This window comes from Microcaecilia unicolor, chromosome 5 (assembly GCF_901765095.1).
Source record: "Microcaecilia unicolor chromosome 5, aMicUni1.1, whole genome shotgun sequence".
Lineage (NCBI taxonomy): Eukaryota > Metazoa > Chordata > Amphibia > Gymnophiona > Siphonopidae > Microcaecilia > Microcaecilia unicolor.
This window is the reverse complement of record NC_044035.1, coordinates 354,758,585-354,767,013: the sequence shown is the minus strand read 5'-3', so window position 1 is coordinate 354,767,013 and position 8,429 is coordinate 354,758,585.

The following is an 8,429-nucleotide window of genomic DNA, read 5'->3' as shown; positions in this document are numbered from 1 at the left end:
ATAGATTGGATCCAACTTTTGCCTATTTTTCTCTGTTCCCTTTGCTGCCTCTCCATCCATATGCATCGCCTTCCTCTCTCTTCCCTCCATCCATGTCCACCATTTCTCCTCTCTTCTCTCCCTTCCCCTCTATCCATGTCAACCATTTCTTCTCTCTTCCCTCCCTTGCCCTCCATCCATATCCAGCATTTCTCCGCTTTTCCTCCCTCCCACCTGCCCATCAAGCTTTACTCACTTTCTCTATTTCCTCCTCCCCACGTCCAATATTTCTCCTCAAACCTTCCTGCCTTTGAGAGTCTGGACCCCGAGCAGTAATAGACAGTACTAGGCCCGGAACCAGTGTTTACTTCAGCAGTTTACGCCCATGTTCTCGGGAAGGCCCTGTTCCGCCTTCTCTGACACCTATGCGTCAGAGGGGTGGTACCAACAGGGCCTTCAGAAGCAGATGGGCTCGAAGGCTCCTCACTGCTGGTGCCAGGCCTGGTGCTGTCTGATTACTGCCGGGGCCCCAGACTCTCAGAGGCAGAGAGCGGGAGGGGGAAACGGGATCAGGCCCGTAGCGAAGCCTGTGATGAGCAGGTTAAAAAATGTGCCAGTAAAAAAGCTCAATATGTCGCCATTGGCTGAAAGAAGGCAGCCTTGAAGTATTTCTGTGGTTAATTGTGTTTTTCTGATGCTTCCTCTTTTGTCACAGTGTAATTATTTTTATGGAGGTTTAGTGTTTGTTTACAGAACTTTATCGTATAATATGACATTATGCTCAGCCTCTTTAAATAAAAGAAAAATGTGTACCACATGTCCTCAGGGATCCTTGAATCTTCTTGTACTGGACTTATATCCAATGTCTCAGTCGGACTTGAGCGAATTCTGCTTTAGAGTAAACTCTGAGGTGACCTTTTGATAAGGTGAAACAGTCTCTGTTGGGTGGGTGATGTAAAGGGATAAGTTTTAGATCGTGTCTACTTTTTAAATTTTGTGTGGGGTGGGGGTGGAGCTACTGACAATTTTATAGTACTGGAATTGTCTTCTTTAAGTTGTAGAGCAGGGCACCTGCCAGTTACTGCTCATCTCATTTTAAACAATTAACAATTGTATGAAAAACGTCATGGTTTAATATTCCAGATTTTAAAAATATGTTTTTTATATCTTTGAGGTTTGAGTGGGGGTTTTTTTTCCATCAGAAACATTTGCAGTATTGTCTCCTGTCTTCTGCATCCCTTTTTCCACTTTTTTTCTTATGTTCCTTTTCCCATCTCACCTTCTCCTGCTAACATTCACCTCTAATTCCTCCTGTCTCTCATCGAATTACCTTCAAAATGTTTTCCCTAGGCAACAAAAATTAACCACTCAGGCTCGCCTGTTTATAAGGTTTGGCAATTAAAATTCAATGCGAAGAAATGCAAAGTGATGCACTTAGGGAGTAGAAACCCAAGAGAGACTTATGTGTTAGGCGGTGAGAGTCTGATAGGTACTGAGGGGGAGAGGGATCTTGGGGTGATAGTATCCGAGGATCTGAAGGCGATGAAACAGTGTGACAAGGTGGTGGCTGTAGCGAGAAGGTTGCTAGGCTGTGTAGAGAGAGGTGTGATCAGCAGAAGAAAGGAAGTGTTGATGCCCCTGTATAAGATGTTGGTGAGGCCCCACCTGGATTATTGTGTTCAGTTTTGGAGGCCGTACCTTGCGAAGGATGTTAAAAAAATGGAAGCGGTGCAAAGAAAAGCTACGAGAATGGTAAGGGATTTGCGTTACAAGACGTATGAGGAGAGACTTGCTGACCTGAACAAGTATACCCTGGAGGAAAGGAGGAACAGGGGTGATATGATACAGACGTTCAAATATTTGAAAGGTATTAATCCGCAAACGAATCTTTTCCGGAGATGGGAAGGCGGTAGAACGAGAGGACATGAAATGAGATTGAAGGGGGGCAGACTCAAAAAAGATGTCAGGAAGTATTTTTTCACGGAGAGAGTAGTGGATGCTTGGAATGCCCTCCCGCGGGAGGTGGTGGAGATGAAAACGGTAACGGAATTCAAACATGCGTGGGATAAGCATAAAGGAATCCTGTTTAGAAGAAATGGACCCTCAGGAGCTTAGCTGAAATTGGATGGCGGAGCAGGTGGGGGGAAGAGGGGTTGGTGGTTAGGAGGCGAGGATAGTGGAGGGCAGACTTGTACGGTCTGTGCCCTGAATAAGGCAGGTACAAATCAAGGTAAGGTTTACACATACGTTTGTCTTGTTGGGCAGATTAGATGGACCGTGCAGGTATTTTTCTGCCGTCATCTACTATGTTACCCCCCCCTGTTTACTAAGCCACTTGCTAATGCAGACACCTTACGTTCATCTCAATCTAACTTATTACAAGTTCCTTCTTTTCGGCAAATGTGTTACGATTTTACTTTCACTAAAGTTTTCACAGTTATAAGGTCCTTCTCTCTGGAATGCCTCATCTTCCCACTTACGATCAATGACTTCCTTCACTGATTTCCGTACTGCCCTTAAACCTTTCTTTTCAAGGATGCTTCTCACCCCTAACTCTCTCCCTATCCTTCTTAACTACCTGCGTGTAGTACACCTTGGACAAGCCAGGGCATGCGATGTGGGACCACATCGTTCAGCAGCTTACCTATATTTCAACTCTGTCCTTCACTATCCTGTACCAACTGGAGTTCTATTTTCCTCCCTACTTACTCGCTCTTTCTCCCTGGTTTGTTCTTATGTCCTGCCTGCAGCTGTCATATACTATCAGGCTTATTTTTGAAAGAGAAAGACGCCCATCTTTCGACACAAATCGGGAGATGGGCGTCCTTCTCCCAGGGTCGCCCAAATCGGCATAATCGAAAGCCGATTTTGAGCGTCCTCAACTGCTTTCTGTCACGGGGACGACCAAAGTTCCCGGGGGCGTGTCAGAAGCATAGCAAAGGCGGGACTGGGGCGTGCTTAACACATGGGCGTCCTTGGCCGATAATGGAAAAAAAGAAGGGCGTTCCTGACGAGCACTTGGCCGACTTGGTCCATTTTTTCTTGCGACCAAGCCTCAAAAAGGTGCCCAAACTGACCAGATGACCACCGGAGGGAATTGGAGATCACCTCCCCTTACTCCCCAGTGGTCACTAACCCCCTCCCACCCTAAAAAAAAACTTTAAAAATATTTTTTGCCAGCCTCAAATGTTATACCCAGCTCCCTGACAGCAGTATGCAGGTCCCTGGAGCAGTTGCAGTGGGTGCAGTGCACTTCAGGCAGGCAGACCCAGGCCCATCCCCCCCCTACCTGTGGTGGTAAATGTGAGCCCCTCAAAACCCACTGTACCCACATGTAGGTGCCCCCCTTCACTCCTTAGGGCTATGGTAGTGTTGTAAAGTTGCGGGGAGTGTTTTTTTTTTTTTTTGGGGGGGGGGGGGGGGGCTCAGCACGCAAGGTAAGGGAGCTATGCACCTGTGAGTAATTTCTGAAGTCCACTGTTGTGCCCCCTAGGGTGTCCGGTTGGTGACCTGGCATGTCAGGGGGACGAGTGCACTACGAATGCTGGCTCCTCCCATGACCAAAGGGCTTGGATTTGGTCGTTTCTGAGATGGGCATCCTTGGTTTCCATTATCGCCGAAAACCGGGGACGACCATCTCTAAGGTTGACCTAAATGTTGCGATTTGGGCGTCCTCGACCGTATTATCGAAACGAAAGATGGACGCCCCTTCGTTGAGACGAACTTGGGTGCCCCGTTCGATTATGCCCCTCTATGTACACCGCTGTGAAGGCCCCTGCCATAAGGTGATTTCAAAATCCTAATAAACTTGGAACTTGATAGGGGAAGTGTGCACAGACTTTCATGTGAAAAATGGATAGGAGGCATCGTAGATAACCTGGGTGGCAGTTTGAAAAGTGTCCTTGAAAGGTTCAGCATCAGAAATTGACCATTGCCTCCAACCTGCCTTATTCACTTAAACCTATTTATACAGCACATTGAGGAGTAGATCCGCTCAATACCCAAGGTCAGCAAACACCAATACGCTTCTAAAATGATTTATTGTTGCACACAATGAGAGATGATGCTCATAAAAAAACCCAGCATGTCCATGTTTCGCCAACAGACTGCATCAGGGGGCAGTCTATGAAACAAATGTAGACCCATAACAATAAAATAAACTGTAAATAAATTGGTGTTCTTTGTGCTCTGTAATGCTTGCTGTTCCTTAAAACTATTTAGCCATGAAGGAAAAATCAGGGTTAAACAGGTCTAACCAGCTGGAGGGTGGGGCCATGGCCGGGAATGCATCACTGCAAGACTGGAATGTGGCAGAGCAGAGACTGTCCTCAGCCTGGAACAAGTCTAACTTCCCAGATTCCATCATCTCCCAGAAGAGGAAAGCTGGGGCACAGGGTGAACTTTCTGTGGACTGTGATAATCAAATGATGCTGGAATGGCTGAGTTTTCCAGCTTGACTAAATGACCACTGAGGCCTCCTGCTGCAGGGCGACACAGCCCTGTCCTGTGGGTCTTTCTTCAACATTCCTGTTCCCTTGCTCTCCCCCTGTCAGCCTTTACCTGGTGCCTTTTCCTTCACTTCTCTTTCCCTACTGCTGCCAGGTTGCTGGGGGTGACAATTTTGACTCTTAGGGCAAGAGAAAACATAGTAGATGACGGCAGAGAAAGACCTGTATGGTCCATCCAGTCTGCCCAACAAGATAAACTCATATGTGCTACTTTATGTGTATACCTTACCTTGATATGTATCTGCATTTTCAGGGCACAGGTCTTAGAAGTCTGCCCAGCACTAGCCCCGCCTCCCAACCACCAGCCCCGCCACCCAATCTCGGCTAAGCTTCTGAGGATCCATTCCTTCTGAATAGGATTCCTTTATGTTTATCCCACGCATGTTTGAATTCCGTTACCGTTTTCCTCTCCACCACCTCCCGCGGGAGGGCATTCCACGTATCCACCACTCTCTTCATGAAAAAAAAACTTCCTGACATTTTTCTTGAGTCTGCCCCCCCCCCTTCAATCTCATTTCATGTCCTCTAGTTCTACCTCCTTCCCAAAACCTGGTGTACATCCTTTTCCGGGGCTGGCTAATAACCATTAGGCAAATGAGGGCAGTTCCTAGAGTGCCTGAATTTGAGAAGGGTAAGACTTAAACACACATTCTACCATTGTGGAGCCTAAATTGCCATCACTGCCCCCTCTCTCTGTCTTGATGGTGCTCAGTGGTCTGCAAAACACAAAACCTGCCATCGTTTAACACAGCAAACTGGAAAGAAATGACCTACTAACAGAATACTCAGTTCTTCAATGAAATATAGTGAGTAAGATTGATAGTAAGTGGGTCGTTCATGTATGATTCAGATATACACTGACTTCAGTGAAACAATATTGAAATATGAGCCAAATTGCCCAATTATGAGTTAAAAGTAAAGCTTTGTTCTTCTGCTACATGTTCATATTTGGCTGTTAAGCAGATGTTGATCCACCCTATGTTATACATCAATTTAGAGACGTCTTTCCAGCAATGACTTATCATTTTGACAGCTATTTGCATTAGTATTGCGTAATAGTTTGGCAGATTTTTTTTTTACTCGTTCCAAAAGTACAAAGACTAGGGGACACTTGAGGAAGTTACATGGAAATACTTTTAAAATGAATAGGAGGAAATATTTTTTCACTCAACGAATAGTTAAGCTCTGGAACTCTTTGCCGGAGGATGTGGTAACAGCGGTTAGAGCAGTGGCGTTCCTAGGAGGGGGCGGTGGGTGCGGTCCGCCCCGGGTGCACGCTGCTGGGGGGGGGGGTGCCGCGCGCATGTCTGCTCCACTCATTCCGTGCGCCCTCTGCCCCGGAACAGGTTACTTCCTGTTCCGGGGCACAGGGAGCATGGAACGAGCGAAGCAGACAGGTGCGCGGCACCCCCAGCAGGTAAAAATACATCCGGGGGGGGGTGTCCTTTCACCGAGGGGGAGGGGGAGGTGTGTCCTTTCACTGGGGGTGGAGGGTGGCGCTGCACCCGGGGGGGGGGGGGGGGGCGCATCGGCGATCTACCCCGGGTGTCAGCCACCGGGTTAGCGTATCTGGGTTTAAAAAAGGTTTGGACAAATTCCTGGAGGAAAAGTCCATAGTCTGCTTGCCCTGGGATTTGTTGCCACGATTTGGGTTTCTGCCAGGTACTCGTGACCTTGATTGGCCACTGTTTGGAAAACAGGATACTGGGCTAGTTGGACCATTGGTCTGACCCAATATGGCTACTCTTATGTTCTTATTGCATGCAGTTAACCTTTCCCCCCCCCCCCCCCCCATTCCACTACTCAGGACAACCATTATATCTCTCATGTTCCCTGATCCCCTACGACCCCTGTCCTTCAGGTCATCACAACAAAATCGTTTTTCCTCCTTCCGCATTATTGCTTTAGATATGATTTGGACTCGAATACGTGGAAGACATATTTTCAAAGCAGTTAGACTTACAACGTGCTTTGAAAATGAGCCCCGTTAGTGTAATAGCACCGATTCTGTGGAATCCTCAGCCACTAACCTTGCAAGTACAGTCCTCTTCTCCCGGATTTAAATCCGAGCTAAAAACCTTCCTGTTTCGCGATGCATTTCGTATTGAACAACAACATGCCGGTATGAATATTGCTCACATCCCCCCTCCCCATCTTCGCTCCTTCTGTTGAGCGGGTGACAAGTTAGCACCGATGTGATTTTATAATATTTTCCTTTTTTTTCTCTTTCTCTGTCACCTGTCAATTTTGTAGTTCCTTTCTTTTTCTTAAATTTATATTTATTAGTATTTAAAAATTTTACAAGCGTTTAATCTTGAACATGAAAATCAGGAAGGAAAATATCATCAATATATATAAATGGTGAGTGTCGTACTCACTCGCAAATGCGCAGTAGAGACCCTCTGTGCCCCACCCCCGCGTCAATACGTGATGACGAGGGCGGAACAGAGAGGGTCTCTACTGCGCATTTGCGAGGGGCACCGCCGTCGCTAACGCTCCCCCCACCCGGAGTCGCCGCAGCCACCCACCTTCCACCCGGTTGGGCCCTCGCTCCGCTATTGAAACAGCGAGGGCACGCAGCACACACAGCTCTGCTGAGCTGCCGTTGGCCTTCCTTCTTCTTCTCTGCCTGTCCCCCGCCCTCGACGATGTTACGTCACACAAGGGCGGGACACAGGCAGAGAAGAAGAAGAAGAACTCTGAGGGGGAGTGGCGAACTCGGCGACAGGGTGGGGGGGCCTTTCAACCCCCCCCCCCCCCTCCTATACTAGCCCGTTTTTACGGGCTGAACGGCTAGTAATAGTAGAAATTGGGTTTCCCCACCTTAACAAACTGAAAATTAAATTAAATTCCTTGTCTTAGACCACAAATATGAGGGGGGGAGGGTAGAGTCATCTAAACTCAGAGGAAGAGTATAAAAAGAAAATTTTTCCAATCGTAAAGCTTAGCACTTAATTCACCTATATTTATATTTTTATAAGCCTAATCCAAAATAAAACAGTGTTAATTCTAAGAAACTGTTAGACGCATGTTATACACTCTTCCTAAATTATCTTTTTCAAGTCAATAAAGGCAGGTAGGTGGTCTGGCAAAAAGAAAACATATTTCACACCCAGATACTTTATATTACATTTGCAGGGATAATTTAAGTGGAAAAAACCTCCTAACGCTAATATTTCTGGTCTTAAAGCCAGGAAGGCTTTCCGCCTAACCTGCCTTGATTTTGTTACATCAGGAAATGTCCAAACTTTTCCCCCCCAAAATAAAGTCTGAATATTACCGAGGACCAGCCTCCTGACTGCTTCCAAATCCTGCTCAAAGACAAAAGAAAAAAATGTACTTCTAAACAAGGAAATAAATAAGTAACCCCCCCCCCCCCCCCCCACTGAATTGCATATTCTTCTTACAGGAAAAACGAAATAATCCTTAGCCCAGGTCCGAATGTTTTTATTGTTTTCTCCCTTCGAACATGAATTTGCTGGGTGGGGGGTAAATTAATGAATAGAACACAGATTATTGTTAAAGATTATTTAAATATATGAATGATACCCGAAGATGCACAGCAGCTCAGATCTTGAAAACTGATGCTGACAAGTTTATTTTATTGAGTTTTATAAACAATGCACAGGCCATAAACCTGAATACACGCAAAACATTCAATAAACAGCCTATCATGAAACCTAAAAACAAAACAAAAAATGATAACGGTCTCAAATCCAGTTCGCATGCAATTTCATGAAAGCTAAATGTATTAAGGTATCATCTTATTTTCTTTTCCATGTTTTATTTCTGTTGATTAAGGGGACTAAACTCCGCGATTACTTAAACGCCTCCAGGAATACAAGGTTTTCTGCGCGCGTATCTTCCCGGCTACGCGCGGTGCTGCGCACACAAGCCCGGCTGCAACTCACCGGCTCGTAGCCTCTGTCTTCCGGGAGAACT